An 18389-nucleotide genomic window follows, 5' to 3' on the forward strand; every position below is an offset into this window, starting at 1 on the left:
ATGCAAAGAACTTCCAAATCTCTGGCACATTGTGGGTACCCAATTTATGTGTGTTGATTCAATCTACAGATTCATAAATAGGTAAGTAAGTATTACAGGTAGATGAATGAATGGATCCGTGGATGGATGGATGGATGGATGGCTAGCTGGATGGATGGATGGATGGATGGATGGATGGATGGATGGATTTAGGGACGGTTAGACAGATAAGCAGACAGATAGAAGGGATGGATAGACAAGGTCATTAATGGCCTGATAAATGTTTAACAGCCAGTTCTCAAGCAAAACAAAACAAAAAAATACTTGCTTTATAATGATTACATATTTGATGTTCATTACTTATATATTCCCACCATGGCTGTTACTGGATGGAGAGTTGAGAAGAGGTATTCTAGCACACCACTGAATAGGACAGAGGGATGGATGGATGGATGGATGGATGGATGGATGGATGAATGGTTGATGGACAAGAAGAAATTTTCCATAGTTTATCCCTTTTTGATCTACTTACCTGTAGCGAGTCTAGGGACTTCTGTGATCATCAGGCCCAGCTACTTACTAATAGCCAAGTCCACACCGCCTAAAAATCACTGTATGAAAGGCAGAAGAGAGGGGCCCAGCCATTCCTAATACAAACTCTCCATTATTATGTTATCTGTCCCATAAAAATCTGTTAGGAGTAGGAATTATCTGTCTCAGTGACAGATAAGAAACTGAGACATAACTTTCTACCATCACAGAAAAGTCAGTGGCTATGAAAGGCCTTAGAATCCAGGTCATCTGGCACCTAATCTGGAACATTATCCTGAAGCTGTTGTTATTATAATCCCAGAACCAGCAGTGAGAGGGAGCATCACTTCTCCACTTACGAATCCTCTAGTTGCTAAGTGGGAAATGCTCCCACTGGTTTATTTCCTATTGTCCTGAAGTAGGCATCAATCAATCAAATTAAACAGAGATAATCCCAGTGTAAGTGAAGGTCTTTTCTTCCCCTCTCAGCCTCTTCTAGGTCCTCCAATAAGGGTGCTTTCTTTATTCCCAGAATCTTTTAGTAACTGTAGCAGGGGAGAAGCTAGAACATTGGTCCTCAGACAGGAGAGCACCATTTGTGATGTGAGGCCATTCCTCTGTAAGTAGGACTATATCCTAAAAGAAGCATTATAGTATGTATGACTTTATCCTCTCTTTCATGGTACTTGTCTTTAAATGGAGCACATCAAGATCTTGGAATAGTTACTTCCAACAGCAGTGCGCAGGAGTGAGAAGGAACTTTGAAGATTAGAAGTCTTTCCAGCTGGTGGTTGTCACCCACTCTGACCATAAGGCCAGTCTAGTGCCAAGAAGAGATTTGGGAAGGAGAAAAGGGGAGACACCCTGGGGGTTGTTACTGTGTCCACTTGGTCTCTCTGACATGGATCCTGGCTGGGGAGGGGATAGATGGATAGGAGAAAAACAGTTCAAGGGAAGTGTGAGGATCTAGCATACTTTCTGAGACCAAAGCCAAAGTTGGCAACATCTAGTTAAGAGGAAAAAAAATAAACTAGAACTTGGTATCTGATTTCTCCTGAATTAGTGCCAAGTCACAGATTCTCCTTCAGCTCTTTCAAAGCTCTTTGCTTGCATCTCATTTCTGAGAGACTGTGGTTGCTTTTCACAGTTCTTGGATCCTAACCAGAGCCGGGTGGAATGCACAGTGCTGAGAAAAGCCTCCTGTGGGAGCTGACCCCTGCGCTAGGGATGGCTTCTCTCTCCCCACCCACTACCCACTTCCAGCCTGAGACAAGAGTGCCAGCGCTTCCTGCCGGTGGCCAGCCTGACAATGCCCTACTGCCTCTTCCAGGGGCCAACTTTCCTTACTCTCTCTTCAAGCTGCCTCATAAGTCTCGTTATCAAATTGCTATGACTTTAGTACTGTTGCTGCCAACAAATATGAGACAGGAATAAATATTTCACTGGCACAAGTTGGCCAACAGCTCAGTCTATGTCACTAAATTTCAACTAGAGATTTGTAGTATGATATTTATTTGCTAGAGCCAGCTAATTCGCCAAGCTGAAGAACTGACCCACTTATCTTTAGGAATTCAGAAGCTGTAATTCTTTGAGACACCCTTGAGCATCCAAGTGGGCAATAGCCCAAGAATAATCTCTACTTCAAAGGAGCCCAGGAAGTCTGACCAATCTGCCTCTGGACCTGTTCTGGACTTCTGGGTCTTCTTTCCCAACAGCCAAAATGGCAAAGCAAAGCACTGGCTCATTTGTTTTAAGTCTTTGGCAAATATATCTTAAAACAGTAATGCCTAAAAGTGTATAATTCAAAGCAATAAATACAATGTTCAAATGTGGTGAGCATGCGTTAGGAAGGAGAGACCAGGAATTAGAAATTCTATAGTTCGGAACAGAGCCAGGTGTTGAGGGTTTAGTTATAATTACAGTAAATGAAAGTTCTACGAAGGGTCAGGAAGACATGGTCTCTTTACCCTGCTCACTATTGTCTGTAATTGACATTACTGAGATACAAATTATGCAACAAATAAAATTCCCCTTTTTAAGGGAGTTGGGGAGGAGGGGAAACCAAGACCATTTTTACTTTCAGAAATTAACTAAAAGGACTCAGAGAACATGGCATAAAGTTGTATTCTAAGCTAAATACTTTAGATTAAGATGTGTTGTAGTGACATAGTAGGCACACAGCCACATCATAAGAGAGGGAGAGAAAAGCAGGTGCAGAGTTTCCTTTCTTTTTCCTTTTCTTCCTTCCTTTATTTTTTTTCTCTTTCTCTTTCCTTTGCCTTTTTTATTTTTTTGAAAATTCCCCTATCCTCTCTCCTCCCCATGAAGAATTACACAGAGCATCTTCTTTCTCCAGCAACAAAAATGCAGCAATATGCACAGCCCCCATAGATATATCCATGTCCTAATTTCTGGAACTTGTGAATGTGACCATATTTGGAAAAGAGTCTTTGTGAAGTAATTAAATATTTCAAGATGAAGAAACCTTCCTGAACACACCAACTTCAAGAAAGCAGGAAAGGATAATTCTCTGTGGACCAGGAGGTGGCAGAGAACATTAGTAACATCTACCATAGTAGACAAAGAAAAGTATCACTTTGCATGCTCTCACCTTCAGTCAAAAAGAGGAGGCAAGCCTTGCCTTTTCTAGCACAATGCAGTGTCCACCACCTGGTAGGTAAAGGTCTACACTGAATCTACCTCAGAAGATAGCCAAGAGTGTCAACTTTAGGTATTTCTTCCTCTTATTGTAGAAGTTGGTTATGCCTCTGAAATGGGCAGAAAAAGAAGGGGACATCAAAGGAAGGAAAAAAGAGAGAGAGAAGGCCAGAGGGGAGAATTAAGGAGGCTGAATTTACTTTGTTTACATCACTCTGTTTCTTTAACTTTCAATAAGCCAGGCCAGTAAAGGTAGCATCCATGTCAAGTGAATGTTCACTGATCACTCACCAGGTATCATGGGACTAGAGACAATTATGACATCCTTCTGTCCTTATGGAATCCAGGATCTAGAGAGAAAAGTAGACTAGGGAAAAAAAGAAAAGAAGAAAAAAGCCCAGTGGATTTAGTGTTAGTTGTGCGGAAAGGGTACCACAGCAGAAGTCTCTCTGGAGGGAAAAAAGTACTTGGACATATAACATATCATCATACTTTTTTAAAAAGAAAACTTCATGAGGTGCTGAGGATCAGACACAGGACCTCACATGTGCTAAGCATGCATTCTAACACTGAGCTATACTGAGCAACAGCCCTATCATTATAACATGTTAAAAAGTGTGTTTTCCTTCCCGTTTAGTATCTTCTTACGTTTACATTTAAATAAGTGTGCATGTTTTGGAATAAAGACCAGAGATGGGGAGTGGGGCTTACTGGCCAAAGAGAAAGTGCCTTACCTTTATTATGTACAATCCTGCCCAATAACCTGAAATTGAACGCAGTGATCATATGTATCCACCCTGGGAAGACAGCCTGATCTGCTGCAAATTCTCTCTTCCAAAGAAACTAACATCTAATTTATGCTTCAGTGAAGAATTCCACTGAAGTAAGAGACTCTGGGAGTCTCTGAGTACTAGAGTTACTGAGCTACTAGAAATGCTCTGCTTCCAGAACCACATAAATGAGACCCTGCTAGACTCAGCTCCTGCACAGCAGAGACACATGTGAAGGCATTTGAAACACACTGTTGGATGTGAACAGCCAGCATCCAGAGGAGACAGAATTCTTTTTTTTTTTTTTTTTTTTTTGGTTTTTCTCCGGTACCAGGAACCAAACTCACGACCTTGCGCTTGCCAGGCAGGCGCTTTTGCCGCTGAGCTAAATCCCCAGCCCCTGAGACAGAATTCTTGTTGCATTTCTAATTGCACAAATGGAGGAAGCCCGATAAGAAAGACCAGGTCTAATGGACTCAAATGGAAAGTGGTGATCACTGCCATTCGCCTTGGGAACTGTGGAGAAAACCTTGCTGTGGGATTTGGACATAGCAGGGCTCTGGCTCTCTGTAATTGCAGAACCCATCAAGTGGGCATGTTTTCCTCTCTGACAGAAGGAGGAGTGGAAGTGCTACACCTTCCCTTGCAAGAGCAGCATGGGGAGGAAACCTCTTTTCAAAAGTTATGGCTACTGCGTCCTCCTAGGAGCTTAGCTTCTAGTGTTTAGCTTATATGAAGATTCTCATGCCCACTTAATTCTTCCAACTGCAAATCCTTTATTATGAAATGCACCCCTTTTCAAAAATATATTTTACTAGGCTTATTAATTTTGCAAAATTGAGTTTCAATGTTTCATACATGCATATAACCTTTCAGTCATGCCCACCCCCCTACTACCCTTACCCTGCCTTACACTTCCCCTTCTCCCCCAAAATGCACTCTTCACATGACTTAGAGGATGCAGCCTACTGTGGGACCAAAAGTTGTGCCTTGTCACCATCATTCAATTGTTCCCTGAAAAAAAAAGTGTTTTCCCCCTCAGTGAAGAAAGTGTGTTGGTGGTAACAGAAAAACAGTTGCTCTGCTTCAGACTTTTCCTCACAACTTGTAGTATTTTCCAGGCAAGCAACTGCAGTCCTCTTTGGCAAGGTCTCTTAGGCAAGGTACAGGACCACTAGGGTGACGGCACTGAGGTTTCTGGAAGGGCAGGTGGCAGGGGTCATGGAGGGCAATGCCCCAGAGCCAGCAGCCAGTGAGACGGAACAAATTACCAGGCGGAAGGGAGAAGTGAGAAGAAAAGGGAAACAACTTAGTGGCATGGCCTGGGGTAGGGGTCAGAAGGCAACAGCAGGGCAGGAAGCAGGGGAAGGGTGTGCGAGTGTGTGTGACTCCAGCAAAACTTCCGAGTCATTTTTTACTTTCTTTAAGTAATTTAAGCCATCTATGAAATACAAAATGTTTGCCCACTCTTACAGATTTTAAACTGTCACGGGTTAAAGACAACAGAAGTTAATCTTTCTCTGAAGTAAGAGGTGTAAGCGGTCCAGGGCCAGTGTGGACATTCCACAGCAGTGGCTCCCAAATGGCACACAAAGCACAACAGGACACACGAATAAGTGTGAAATATTTGAAGAAAACACTGATCTTGACATTTGCCAGACAGTGACAGAACTACTAGCTTGAGGTACTCCGAGTTTAAACCTTAGATCTCTTGATGTTCTCTTCGGTGCTATCATGTTTGCAAAGCTGGGTTGGATGGTTGCTCTTCTGATAAAATGCAAGTAAATGACAGTATTGTTGTCCAGTGTGATCCTAAGGTTTGAGAAGTTATGCAGCGCCCAACATGAACACACATCCCATGGCTAAGAGATACGGCTATTTAAGAATGAAAATCAGTATTTTGCTTAATTTATTCATATTAATTTTCAAATGGTTTCTAAGTCAATATGGTAGAAACACATATTAAATTTTTTGGATACAACTTCTTAAAAATGGAATTTTTATGCTTTACTTTGGCCCGCAGACAATGTGAAAAAATTATATTACAGTCTCACTGTGAAGTGAGACCATCCGGGAACTTCTGCCCCTGGGTAATGGCATGAGAAATCCTGATTTTCTAGATTCTGCTGCTTGGTTTCCCTAGGGGACTCCCTCCTTCCAGATTTACCCCTTTTCCATGTGAAGAGAAGGGACAAAGAGGAAATCCCCTTTCTTTTCACAGACTCAACTTGGAGGGTGGCCTCATCATCACATCTGCTCACAATCCACTGGCCACAAAGGCAGCAGTGGTCACATCTAACGATAAGGAAGGCATGGAAATTCAGGCTGTACCCTAAATGCCCAGAAAGCTATTGGGAATTTTGTTATTGTTCACAAAATGGGAGAGAGGATACAGGGGAGGAATGGAGTTTGCAGCCCCTCTTGCATACCATATAAAGAGAAAGCATTGATTCCCCTACTCTTAATAAGTAGTTGGTGTTTGGAACAAAACTCCTACAAATTGCAAAGTGAGCTGAAGGAAGGCAACAGGCTGGGAGAGCAGAGGAGGCACAAAACAAGGGGCGGCTGCCCTGGCAACGCCAGCAAAGAGCACACGTGGTGCAGAGGAGCATCACTGATAACCACATAACAACAGGACGTTAAGGGCTTTGTTTTTGTTTTTTGCCTTTTAGAAGTTATTGGCAATTTTCAGGCGGGAGAAGATAAAAAGCTTTAATTCACTTTTGGGACACAGCCCTTTGTTCCAGTAGTAGGTACTCTTTGGTCCAAGGAAAGATAATACTTGATTACATCTTTTTCTTGTCTGGGACTTATTATTTAAATACTTTTGATGTGCTCCCTAATCTCTTGTTTATATGCACTTTTTATTTAAAAGCCAATAATTCTCTTCTCTGAGAAGATTCAAAATTATTGAAGCATATTGATTTTATGATAAGGCTGAGGCAAGGCTTCACAGACACAAATGACTCACTATGAGAGCAGAGGTTGACTGGATCAGTGGCTTGGCTGACCCACCAAATTCCGGAGACCCAAGGGATGGTCCCGGTCAACCTGTGAGGCTCTACCTCTGCCATCCGGGGTTGAGAGTGAAAGATTTCGTCAGCAGAAGCGGGCCTGTGCAGGAGAGAAGCAAACTGATTTGAGTGCTCACTTAATTTCTCAGGAGGGTTTCCTTCCTCTACCTTTTGGTGACATCTGCAAGTGCCTATTCATTCATAAGGCCAGCTACACTTCCTTACAACACGTGCTCCCTGCTCCCTCCTGACTCGGCTTACCCTAGCTTTGGTGCTGGCTTCACAAAGAAGCAATGAGAGCAAGCTACACCCCTGTGACCAACTCTGTCCCGTATTTCTCAACATCATCACACGAGGCTGCAAATGTAAATAGCAGCTGGTGAAGGCTTTGGAGGTGGCTTAAAGACATTACAATGTAGGAGAAAATCTTAAAATGTGGCACTAAATTTGGCCATTTCCAGATTCCAAGGGAAGGGCAAACAAAATGAACATTATGCTCCAGTTCCTAATTCTGCTTCTTGTCAGAAAGGAGACCTTAGAGCTGTTTTCCTTTGGGAAAAACATCCTCCATCCTCAGAGGTTAGACTTCCCTTAGACAGCGGAACACATTAGTCTGTGTTATTGTGCCCTGTGCATTGCTGTGGGGAAGGGCACATTCAGCCTAACAGATCCCCAGCCAGGAGGCTCCCCACGGCCCTCGGCCTCTGCTTATGCTCCACTACCTCACTGCTCCTTCCCCTGGCAACCCCACAAGAACCACACCCAGCAATTCTGTCACAGCTGCCACCTACCTCCAGTCCTTTTATTCAAGGTCACAGAGACCCATAGGACAGAGCACCTCTGTGGCTCTCAATCCACGCTGCTCCCCAGCCCCAAGGCTGCTCCAGAGGCACATCTGTGTCTCCTGACGCAGGATTCTGGGCTGCCACCCTCCCTCAGCCCCCATGAAGAAGGCAGGGAGTGTTCCCAGACACACAAATCATGCTAAAACACTTTGACCTTCTTTTTACATTTTATCCACAGAGTGAATGGAACAGGCTTCAGGCGCAAAGTTAAAGGTATGTGCTGTCTCAAAACCTTAAGTCTAAAATAACTCCAAGGCATTTATTTCCACAGGATGGGTCTGCAAAGTCCAGGTTTGGGCTTCTTCCAAGACCACCCATCTGTGAGAGGCTGCACTTGTCTCCCTGCCCTGGTGGTTAATTATGGGAACACACCACACACACACACACACACACACACACACACACACACTTTGCAGTTTGAAAGAAGGGAAACATTCCACTTAAATTCCACAAAATCTACACAGCTCTTTTTTTTTTTTTTGTCTTTTTGAGACAGGGTCTCGCTATGCAGTTCAGGCTGGCCTTGAGCTCACTTTGTAACCCAGTGAACTTACAATGATCTCGCAATGATCCTACTGCCTCAGCCTCCCGATGCTAGGATTACAGGCGTGTGCCACCACGCCCAGCTAAATGCCACAAAATCTATAACAGTTCTTGCACTTCAGTTAAGCAACGTGGGAACAATTTTCTGTTGTTCTTATTTCTGAGCCCAGAACCACATTCCATGGACCTTCAATGCCTAGAATGGGGACTGCTATCAACAGAGTCATGAACAACAAGGTCCTGCGTCCCATTGATCTCACTCCAGTTACACAAAGGCCTAGTTAAATTTTTCTTGCCGTGTCAGGTCCCATTTTTAGCTTAGGTGTCCTCCTGTATCAGTTCCCAAAAACACATTGAGTACTCTATAGATTTTTGATTCCTCCTGACCCCGAGTAACTCCAACCACTTCAGGGAAATTCTCTTTCAAAACTGTGACCCCCACAACCCAGAAACAACCTCCTCCAGACCTGAGGAACCACTGTGGGCTTGACAGTGGCTGGGAAAGGCTCTGCTTTGGATTGTCCAAGCCACGGTAGATTTAGCAACGATGTCAAACTCTGGCAGCAGCACAGCTGTAGCAGAAGTCATCTGAAAGACTGGAGCTTCCAGCAAGGTCGGAAGATCTAGAACTGACCCTTAACTCTGAGTAAGCCCCTCTTAGTCTCCAGGCCAAACACCAGAAAGGGCTCCATAAAGAAGGAAAGGCATGTAAACCTTCCTAAGGCAGACATGTGGATTTTCAAGTGGCACATGCCGAGACAGCCCATGGAACTGCATTATGTACATACCCCACTGGGCAAGTGGGACACATGGTTCTACATAACCTTTCATTCCTGAAAAGAATGTGCGAGGTGGTAGGTACTATTTTGTTCCTATTTTATACATGAGGAAACTAAGCTCTGGTAAACTACCTTTCCAATACCACATAGCTAGTAAGTGTGAAACAGGCCCTGGGCTCAGGTTTGCTGGCCTCAAAGTCCTTGTTCCTTGTTCCACGGTTCTGCACAGCTGTAAACAGTCATGGACTCCATCACATCTCACATTCGCCATGTGGCAAGCCCTGGATCGTGCTGACTCTGAGCTCATCCTGTACAGAGGACACAGGCTAGATCTGGCTACTGAAATGAGGCACAAGTAGACGTTCAATGTTTTTATTCATTAAGTGTTTATCAAATACCTACTGATATAGCAGTACTCAGAGTACTGCTCAGCTTTTAGGAGAAAAGAAATCTTAACACTTGGGTGAGATGAATATGTAATGGTGAAGAATGCAAGGCAGTCTATAGTGGAGAACTAAGTTGTATAGTACTGACTAATTTTATAGTAGCTCAGCAAGCAGATGAGTACAGGTTCTACTGACACAGGGAAGGCTTTATAAAGGGACTTGAACCAGACTCTCAGGAATGAGGAAGATTTGGGTAGGAGAAGAGATTTAAATACACTCATAAACCCCTCTCCAGAAACCAATTATTGTGAACCAATTTCTTTCAAAGCTAGTGATAATGTCATATGAATAGTTTTCATTTTTTTTCAAATCATACAGATTCTATATTTTGAAAAAAATGACATGAATACAAAATTTTAGAAACATGTTATCACTGAGACTCTAATATTGTGTCACGACGTTTTGTAGTTGATGCTCATGGGATGTCTTAGAATTTCTAAGAGTGTTCTTAGCTGGCCACAAATAATTTGTTTAGGATATGGGCATCTGCTTCTGTCTGAGAGGCTTCTAGAAAGATAATAAAGGGGAAGAGATCAAAATGCCCAGTTCTAGAAGCCTACACTAATTCCCAATTTTTTAACAGGATGAAAGGAAACCTTTACACTGGAAGGTCAAATTTCACCCATGAACTACAAATGTCTTCACATCTGATACACTGGGGGCAATTGTTGCTACACTGCAACAATTAACTGAACAGAGACAGTTCAACAAAACAGCCTCGACCCAGGCAGAGGACTTTGGTACCCAGGGTGGCTGGAGGAAGGTGCCACCTGGACAGGGCACTAGGCAAGTGATCAACGGCCAGCAAGCCTCACTAGCCTCTGCTGCAGTTGCTGAAGGGAAATCGCCTTTTGCTGGTTGCTGGTTGATGATAAACACAGAGCTGCAGTGCCTCCAGAACAAGGGAAGAAGGAAATCTTAGGGGCAGGCGGGAGCAGTCTCACAGGGAAAAGCTGAGCCTAGGGAAATGTCCCATGAGAGCTCCAGACGTCTATCCTCATTCACTCCTAAGTGAAACTCAGGTGTGGTCATGGCGGGGGCGGGGGGGCATCCTTTTTAACATTGTTTTTGGAATCCATAACCCTAGAGCAATAGCAATTCCAGCTAAATTCCTAAAATACTCATTCTTTTTCTAGACCATTTCTTCCTAACTTAGCCCTGCCTCCACCTCAAATTTCTTCCTTTTTCTAATCTTTCCCACACCGTGGAACCAGCTTAATCTTCCTAAATATAACTCGGCATGCAACTATATTTATTCAGGATTTGTTCATGTTACTTCTGCACACAGAGTAGACAAAGAAGAGGACCAAGGCACATGCCTGTCATGGAATTCAAAGGTGCAGCTCAGCTTGACCAAAAAGACCCCTCAGTCCCATCCCCTACCAGCTCCTGAAGGGCCCTCTGCTTCCCTGGAGCAGCTGCCAGCTTTTACCCCTTCTCTCTGCCTTTCTAACTCCTAAGATTCCTCAGGATCATGGTCGGTCCTACCTCGTCCAGTGGACACACTTGCACTTCCCATCCTTGGGGAATCCCTGCCTGAGATTCACACCACTTATAGCAGTCATTGCTCACTTAGAAGTTTCCCCAAAGCAAAGGCAAAAATTCCTAAGCTAGGTCCTGCTGTGATACATGAAGTTGATTTTTTAATTTATCCAAGAAATAGATCACCAATTGTTTCCATCCTGGCAAGTGTGTCTCTGCTTGTGACTTCTATGCCCTCAGAGATTGTGCTTTATTCTTCTTAGACTTGTCTCTGACAGAATGATGCTTAGTATGCTTTGGATGAATGTTTTTAGGAAAAAGGAAAGAAGTAGTCATTTTTTCTATTTGCACTTGTAACTTACAGACAAATGTAGTTATACACACTTGCAAAGAACCACGGAAACTACGTAAATTGGCTTGAATTCTTACCATACTTTAAAAAATATATTTTCTAGTCTTTAGCTAAATAGAAGGTACGTGTTTTATTTATACATGGAATGAATAAAATAATTTAAAGCTAGAACTGCCTGGCTCCTAAGAAGCTTAAAATAATGAAAATGAACCATAAAATTTTAAAAACAAAGTTTCTAGCAAAAAATGAGAGGAGAGGGGAGTTTCCTTCAAATTCTAACAGTCTGCCTCTTTCATAATCCACACATTCCCTAATTTTTTTTTAAAGTATCATCAAAACATAGCTTTCAGAGTGTGGAGGTGTTCCTCAGTGGTAGGGAACTTGCTTAGCATCTGCAAGTCCCTGGATTCTACCCTCAACACTGCAAAAAAGCAAAACAAAACAAAAATAAAGCCACACCTTTCAAGCCATTCCTCTAAATGTGACAGTCCCACACAACTAGTTATAAAATACAACGCAAATCTGAGCTTGATAAGCGAAAATGACAAAGGCTAATTAATACTTAAGGCTGACCTTTGCAAAGCTGTTTTGTAAAAGATTTTATTTTCTTGATCAGCTTTAAAATCCCCATCAAGCCAATGCCTAACTCAGGACTGTTTCCCTCTCCCTCCCTCTCTTCTCCTCCCTCTTTGTCTCTCTCTTCCAAAAATCTCTTCAAATGTTTCAGTCATAGTAACCTGAGCCAGGCTGTATGGACTCATTAAATGCGTCTGTATGTGAACTAACAAAAAGCATTACTAAACGCACCTATTTGGTACATCTGGCAAATGCAAATCTTGGTCCTAAGGAAACTATATTTCTTTCATTCAGTTCCTACCTTTAGAAATTGCTACTTGTTTTTCAAGAGAAAATTTCCTTGAAAGGGAGGAAAATGCACTTCTTAATATTCCTCAGGCCAGCCACTCCCTCCCAGGGCCTTGCCAGGCCAGGTCTCCTGGGAGCACAGGAAGATTCTTTCCCATACTTGATTAACATCCTTTTCAGTACTTTCAGTGGCTGAATGCTGTTTTCTCCGAAGAGCCTCACGTGTGTCACTTCCTCTGGATTCCTACCTGTCTAGATCCTCACATCACCTTCAACCTGGGTGAGGACAGGAAGCTTGAATGAACCTACAGTCTCACCAACTCCAAGTGAACAAGAAACTACATAAATGGAGGGAATAAAGGAAATGTATACTTATTCAAGTAAATAACTGAATTGGCCCCTCGTTCTATATTCACTTTCTCCTCTATTTAACAACAAATTGTAATATAATTATTAGCTAAAATATATCTGTTAGGAATTATAGAAAAGACACATGATGTGGTTCTTGGCATTGATATGTTTTTGGTCTAGGTAGAAAGGAAAGATTAAAAACCTTTGAATAATTGGCTAGTGAATTCCAGGCATGGTGACACATAGCTGTAATCCCAGCACCTTGGGACGCTGAGCCAGAAGGACTGTAAGTTCAAGTTCCATCTGTATTGCTTTGTGAGACCCTGCCTAAAAATAAAAACAAATTTTAAAAGGTGATGGGAATGTAGTGCAGTGGTCGAGTGCCCCTGATTTTGACAGCCAGTGCCAAAAAAGGGCAGTAATTAAGTTCTTCCATGACCTGCTAAGTGAACTAGGACATTACACTTACATGTGGATGTAAGTACATATGGGGCAACAGAAGACATGGAAAGAAAAGGGACAAAGTAGAAAGTCCCCACTGATGTTAATCACTGCTGCCTCCCCATACCACCTAGCATTGTGCACAGAAGGCTTCTTAATCAAGAATGTTTGGTTGCAAGACATAGAACCCTCTCAAGCTCACAGAATTTATTCTAAGGATCCAACAGCATCTTTCAGGAGCAGAAAAGGAAGAACTGCTGGCCCAAGTTCAATGTGCTGTTAGGAGGGGGGCCCGATGGAAGAGGCGAGTCACTGGGGGCGTGACTTAGAGTGGTGTATTTTGTCCCTGGTTTTTCTCTCAGTCTCTCTGTCTCTATCTCTCTCCCTCTCTCACAGTGTGTGTGTGTGTGTGTGTGTGTGTGTGCGCACGCACACACGCACAAGCACACATACTCTTCCTGCTGCTGCCGTGGGTTGAACAGCATTCCTATACCATGCCCTTCTACCATGCTGCCTTTGAGTCAGTTATGCTCTAAGGACCAAAGCTGTGGGCTGAAATAACCCTCACCTTCTTTAAGTGGTGGATGTTGGGTATTTTGTCCTCATGATGGGAAAGTAACTAATAGAACCTGTCACCATCTCTCCCAGGGACAGTGGGATCACTTAACACTGCTCTGGATTCACACTGGGGTCTCTGAACAGCAGGGCAAACTGGCTCTCTATGACAGTAGCTCTTACTTCTCAGTCTTTATGACTTTGGGCTGACTGTGGCTGCCTGTTCCGCAGTGTACAATTGGGCTCCTCATGGGCTGATCAGCTGTTCCCTTTGAGACAGGGTTCCTAGGGTCATGGTGCCTCTGCTGCTGGACTGTGAGTGGGCAGGGTCTCAGGAAAGGTTCCGGGCATGGTTTGAGGACAAGGAGGAAGTGACTACATCTCCAGCACAGAAGGCACTCAGATCTTAGCTTCTGTCCTTGTCTTTACAAAGGGAGAATGCCTTTCTTTAAAGAAAGGTTTAATTCTCCTCCCTTCTCCAACGGTAGCTACCCTGACATATGGGAAGTAAAAATGTTTGTGAGGGATCACATTGCACTTGGCATGTTTATGTGAGAAGAATATTGAGACATCAGACTTGATTCATGGGCTTTGGTGGAAGAGTTGTGAGTCATGGAACTCACCTGACATCCAGAAATAGTGCACTGCTTTGCCCAGGGTCTTCCCAGCTCTAGGACAAGCCCTTCCTGGGGAGTAAGCAGTACAGATGGGAGGGAGAGCTGGCGCAGAGCCTGGGAGAGACAGAGCATCTCTGGGCATCATGAACAACTTGCTGTATTCTTCTTGCTTTGTGTCAAGCTTGGACCTGGTTCAGCTCTTCAGTGTGGACTCATAAATCTTAAGCCTCCCAACAACCACAAGCAATATTACAGCCACTTCCTCATTTCCTGCACACACCAACCAGAACAGTGGGGAGGGAAGAGGGGAGGAAATGACTGTGTGTCACTTTGCCCCCTTCCTGCTGGCCTTTACCAAGTTTCAGCACCTCCCCCCAGTTCCACATACCTTCAAGAGGTCCGTGCCCACAGCTTTGATTGGATCCCATCCCTCCATTTGTGTTAGTGCCTGAGTCTCTTCTCCTGAGTTGCTTTGTTCTGCCTGATACTGTATAACTGAAAGAATAACAGAGATGTCAGTTAGGGTTTGCTGGAGGAACAGATTTAATATAAAAAATATGATTATGTAAAGGATTTACTAGAGTGGCTTGCAAGGGTCACCTAAAGAATTGGGGGCAGAAGAATTCCACATGGCCATCTGTACGTTGGAAGGCTAAAGGGTCCAGTCAATGGGTCAAAAACTCAGAGTTTACTGTGGAGTCTGGTGCAAGTCCATGTTGGAAGGCGAAAGAATCTGCAGTAGAAGGCTGAGGAGTCTGTATTGGAAGCCTGGAGACAACCATCTAAAGGCAATGGTAAATGCCGGAGCTCCTTCCAAAAAGAAAAGGGAAGACTTCCTCCTTCTTTCCCTTTTTATTCCACCCAGGCTACAGGCATATTGGTTGGTATCACCCATATGCAGGGTGGGTCTTCCCTCCTCAATTCCAAGCCTACAAGTCAGTTATCCATAGACACACTCAGAGCTTTACTAATCTGTTAGGCGGTTTTCACTCAAGGCAATCTGACATATCACAATTTTGATAACTTACACATACTAATCCTAGCTCTACCATGAACTAGGTAGAGTGATGCTTGTGAACAATTTGCTTGTGGACAAGTTGCTTACCCACTGTGGGCTTCAACTTATTCCCCCAATAAAAATAAGCCCTTTGTGGAAAGCAAAACTCCTAGACCAAGGATCCTGCTCAGTACCCCAGGAGATTTCACTCACCAGGGATCACGCAGTCTGATGGTTTATCCTAATAGCTGCTGAAGCAGTAAAGGTGGAGGAAACGGGATATTTTAGCACATATTCATAAAGCATCTCTGTAGTTCTCATCTTCATACTCCTATAACATTTCTTCATAACACAGGTTTCCTAATCTCTCATTTTGCAAGTGGGAAACCCTTCCTAAGAGAATAAAGATAACTGTGGATTTGGTAGTTTTGTTTGTGTATGTCCATTGCAGAATTGACTACTAGGCACTAGTGACAAGGTTCTTCTCATCTTGGCAGAAGGAGGACAACTTTCTTTTCTTCATGGGAAGTCTTATGGCTCGCTTTGATTAAAAGACTCAGTCCTTTCTGTGCCTGTGTTTCTCAAGTGCTTTCACCTCAGAACAACCACTATAGTTAACTGACATCTTTAGGGGTGGTGTATCCTTCATTCCTTCACTCAGACACTCATTGGGGCTGCCTGGACACTTCTTTCTTTACTGTGTGGTGGTTTTAGGGGAAGCTGGACTCCTCTTGCAACTCCAAAGGCATGTGTCCCAGTGGAGCCAGAACATCCCTCTCTGACCTAGCCTCAGAAGTTACACAGTGCCTCCTTCCGTATTGGAAGCCTGGAGCTTCAATATTCTTCACCACATTCTGTTTATCAAGCACTCACAAGGTTGGAAGTGGTGTCAGCAGGTGCTGGAGGTGAAAGTAGGACTAACAGTCTTGTTGTGGCCATTTTTACAACACTATAATCTACTCTGTTTAAAATTCTTCTGAGCCTGGCCCTGGCCTCTGGAAGGGTCAAACTGATCTTGACTAACATCTAAAACCTCATCTGGTACCAGAGTGGCCCCTGAAATGGATTGAATATCTTGCTAGAGATTTCATACTTGAACACTGGCACAACCAATCCCTCACCACTACATAAATGGCAGCCGGAGTCATCTCAGACCCTATTCATTCTTATTTCCTAAAATCTGTCACCCCCTTCCATCCCATTTGCATACCTGCTTCATTAATTCCAGCTTTAAATCACTTGTGGTTTGTTCTCAGTTGCAAAGAGTGCTAATTATCCTTATATCCATTTTCTCATTTCTCCATGTCAAAAATCTCCTATTTTTAGGTACACCTCCTATCCCATGCATAAAGACTTCACTTTCCAGCCTCCTTTGCTAATAGAGGTGGTTCTAATGCTAGGTTCTGACTAAAGCATGCATGGTGGTTGTAAATCACAACCCCAGTATCCTTCAGTGGTCCTGCTATTGGGAAGTAAAGATTACATCGCTGAACCCGAATACAGGTCTTGTGACTACTTGGCCAAAAGTAATTTCTAAGTCCACACTGGACCTAAATCTTAGGAAGTGGAGCACTTCCATTTTTTTTTTTTTTTTTCCGGTACCGGGAACTGAACTCACGACCTTGCGCTTGCCGGGCAGGCGCTGTGCCGCTGAGCTAAATCCCCAGCCCCCCACTTCCACTTTTTATCTCTTCCTGAAGCCCCTCCACACCAGTTACCAAACTGAGAGGAAGCCAAGCAGCCACTTGCAGCAGTTGCAAGTCAGTGTTTCCAACCACAGCCTCATGAGGCCCCAGATGACAGCCAGCTTCTACCCTCAAGCGTGTGGGTGACCAAGACTGTGTATGGTTCCACACCCCAGCAGTTGAGGCCCCACAGCCATCAGGCTACAAAGCAGATGCAGTAGGGAGCAGAGTGAGTTGACCTTACCATGCCCAGTCTGCATTGCAGACACATGAGAAAAACACAACTGTGATTGTGTTCAATCACTGAATTTGGGTGGCTTGTTGTCCAGCCAGTGATCATTGGAATAATTTGAAGTGGCTAAGGTTGCTGCTCTGGATGGCAGACTTCAGGCCCACTTACCGTCATCTCTTATTTTCATCATCAACTGCTACAAGTGGCTGCTTGGCTTCCTCTCAGTATGGTAACTGGTGTGGAGGGGCTTCAGGAAGAGATAAAAAGTGGAAGTGCTCCACTTCCTAAGATTTAGGTCCAGTGTAGACTTAGAAATCACTTTTGGCCAAGTAGACACAGGACCTGTATTCAAGTTCAGCGATGTAATCTTTACTTCCCAATAGCAGGACCACTGAAGGATGCTGGGGTTGTGATTTACAACCACCATGCATGCTTTAGTCAGAACCTAGCATTAGAACCACCTCTACTGGCAAAGGAAAGAATAAAAATCTTGCTGTTGAAGCTGCTCCTTTGTCTGTCATTCATACCCGAACTTGGTCTCATTCACTACAGCAGTCTCTTACCTGCTCTTCCATGACTGGTCTTACTCAGGCCCAGTCCTACCTCATGTAATCTTTAGAAAACTGGGCTTTGCATGACCTCCTTGATGCTCTGTGTTCTGTGGTTCCTCCCACTTCTAAAAGAGTTTAGTCTCAGTTATTTACCCTGACACCCACAGGCCATCAGCATCTGGCTCTACCTACCTCGTCTCCTCGGTCTCTTCTGCTTCTTCCATGAGCATTTCCTAAACTGCAGTATTTGTACCCCTAGAGGCATGGTCAGAGTGTTAGAGATACTCAAAGTCTTCAGAAAAACAAACTACCTCTTTCTAGAGTATGAACTTTACAAGTAGTAGGAGAAAGGGTTTTAAGATTTTTTTCTTGATGAGAATTTCAATTTTTTATAAATCACTATAAGCATCACTATGTTGTAAAATAGAGTGCAACACTGATATACATGTTAAAGATAAAATATGAGGTCATTTCTTGCTGGTGGGAGGCCAGTTTACCCCAGGCTACAGGTACAAAGGTGGGTCTCTTATGTAGGTTCACAGTACCTAGTAGTAGTACTGTGGGATAAACTTTGAGATGCACACATTACCTATAAATGCATTGAGCTATGTGGTGATCAGCACAGTCAAGAGTAATTTCAGGGGCAAGACAGGAGGAATTAGACAGTTAATTTCTGTGATTCCAGAGGCCCCTGACT

At 43.6% G+C, this 18389-nt stretch overlaps 1 long non-coding RNA gene across 3 annotated transcripts in view; it reads right to left on the reverse strand.

The window, feature by feature from the left end:
- Positions 1–6680: 6680 nt before the first annotated feature.
- Positions 6681–18389, reverse strand: part of LOC102023409 — a 33221-nt gene continuing 21512 nt past the window's right edge. Inside the window, exons 1-4 of one of the 3 annotated variants that reach the window (XR_262396.2) lie at positions 16435–16624; positions 15438–15475; positions 14616–14722; positions 6681–7052 (exon numbers count right to left, since the gene is read on the reverse strand). This is a non-coding gene — a long non-coding RNA (uncharacterized LOC102023409). Of the gene's footprint in view, positions 7053–14615; positions 14723–15437; positions 15476–16434; positions 16625–18389 lie in introns of those variants that run through there. The other 2 variants (XR_262397.2, XR_001235643.1) reach the window with 2 other exon arrangements.

The sequence above is a fragment of the Chinchilla lanigera genome, unplaced genomic scaffold (genome assembly GCF_000276665.1).
Source record: "Chinchilla lanigera isolate Chin_1 unplaced genomic scaffold, ChiLan1.0 scaffold00045, whole genome shotgun sequence".
In the NCBI taxonomy this organism is placed as follows: Eukaryota; Metazoa; Chordata; class Mammalia; order Rodentia; family Chinchillidae; genus Chinchilla; species Chinchilla lanigera.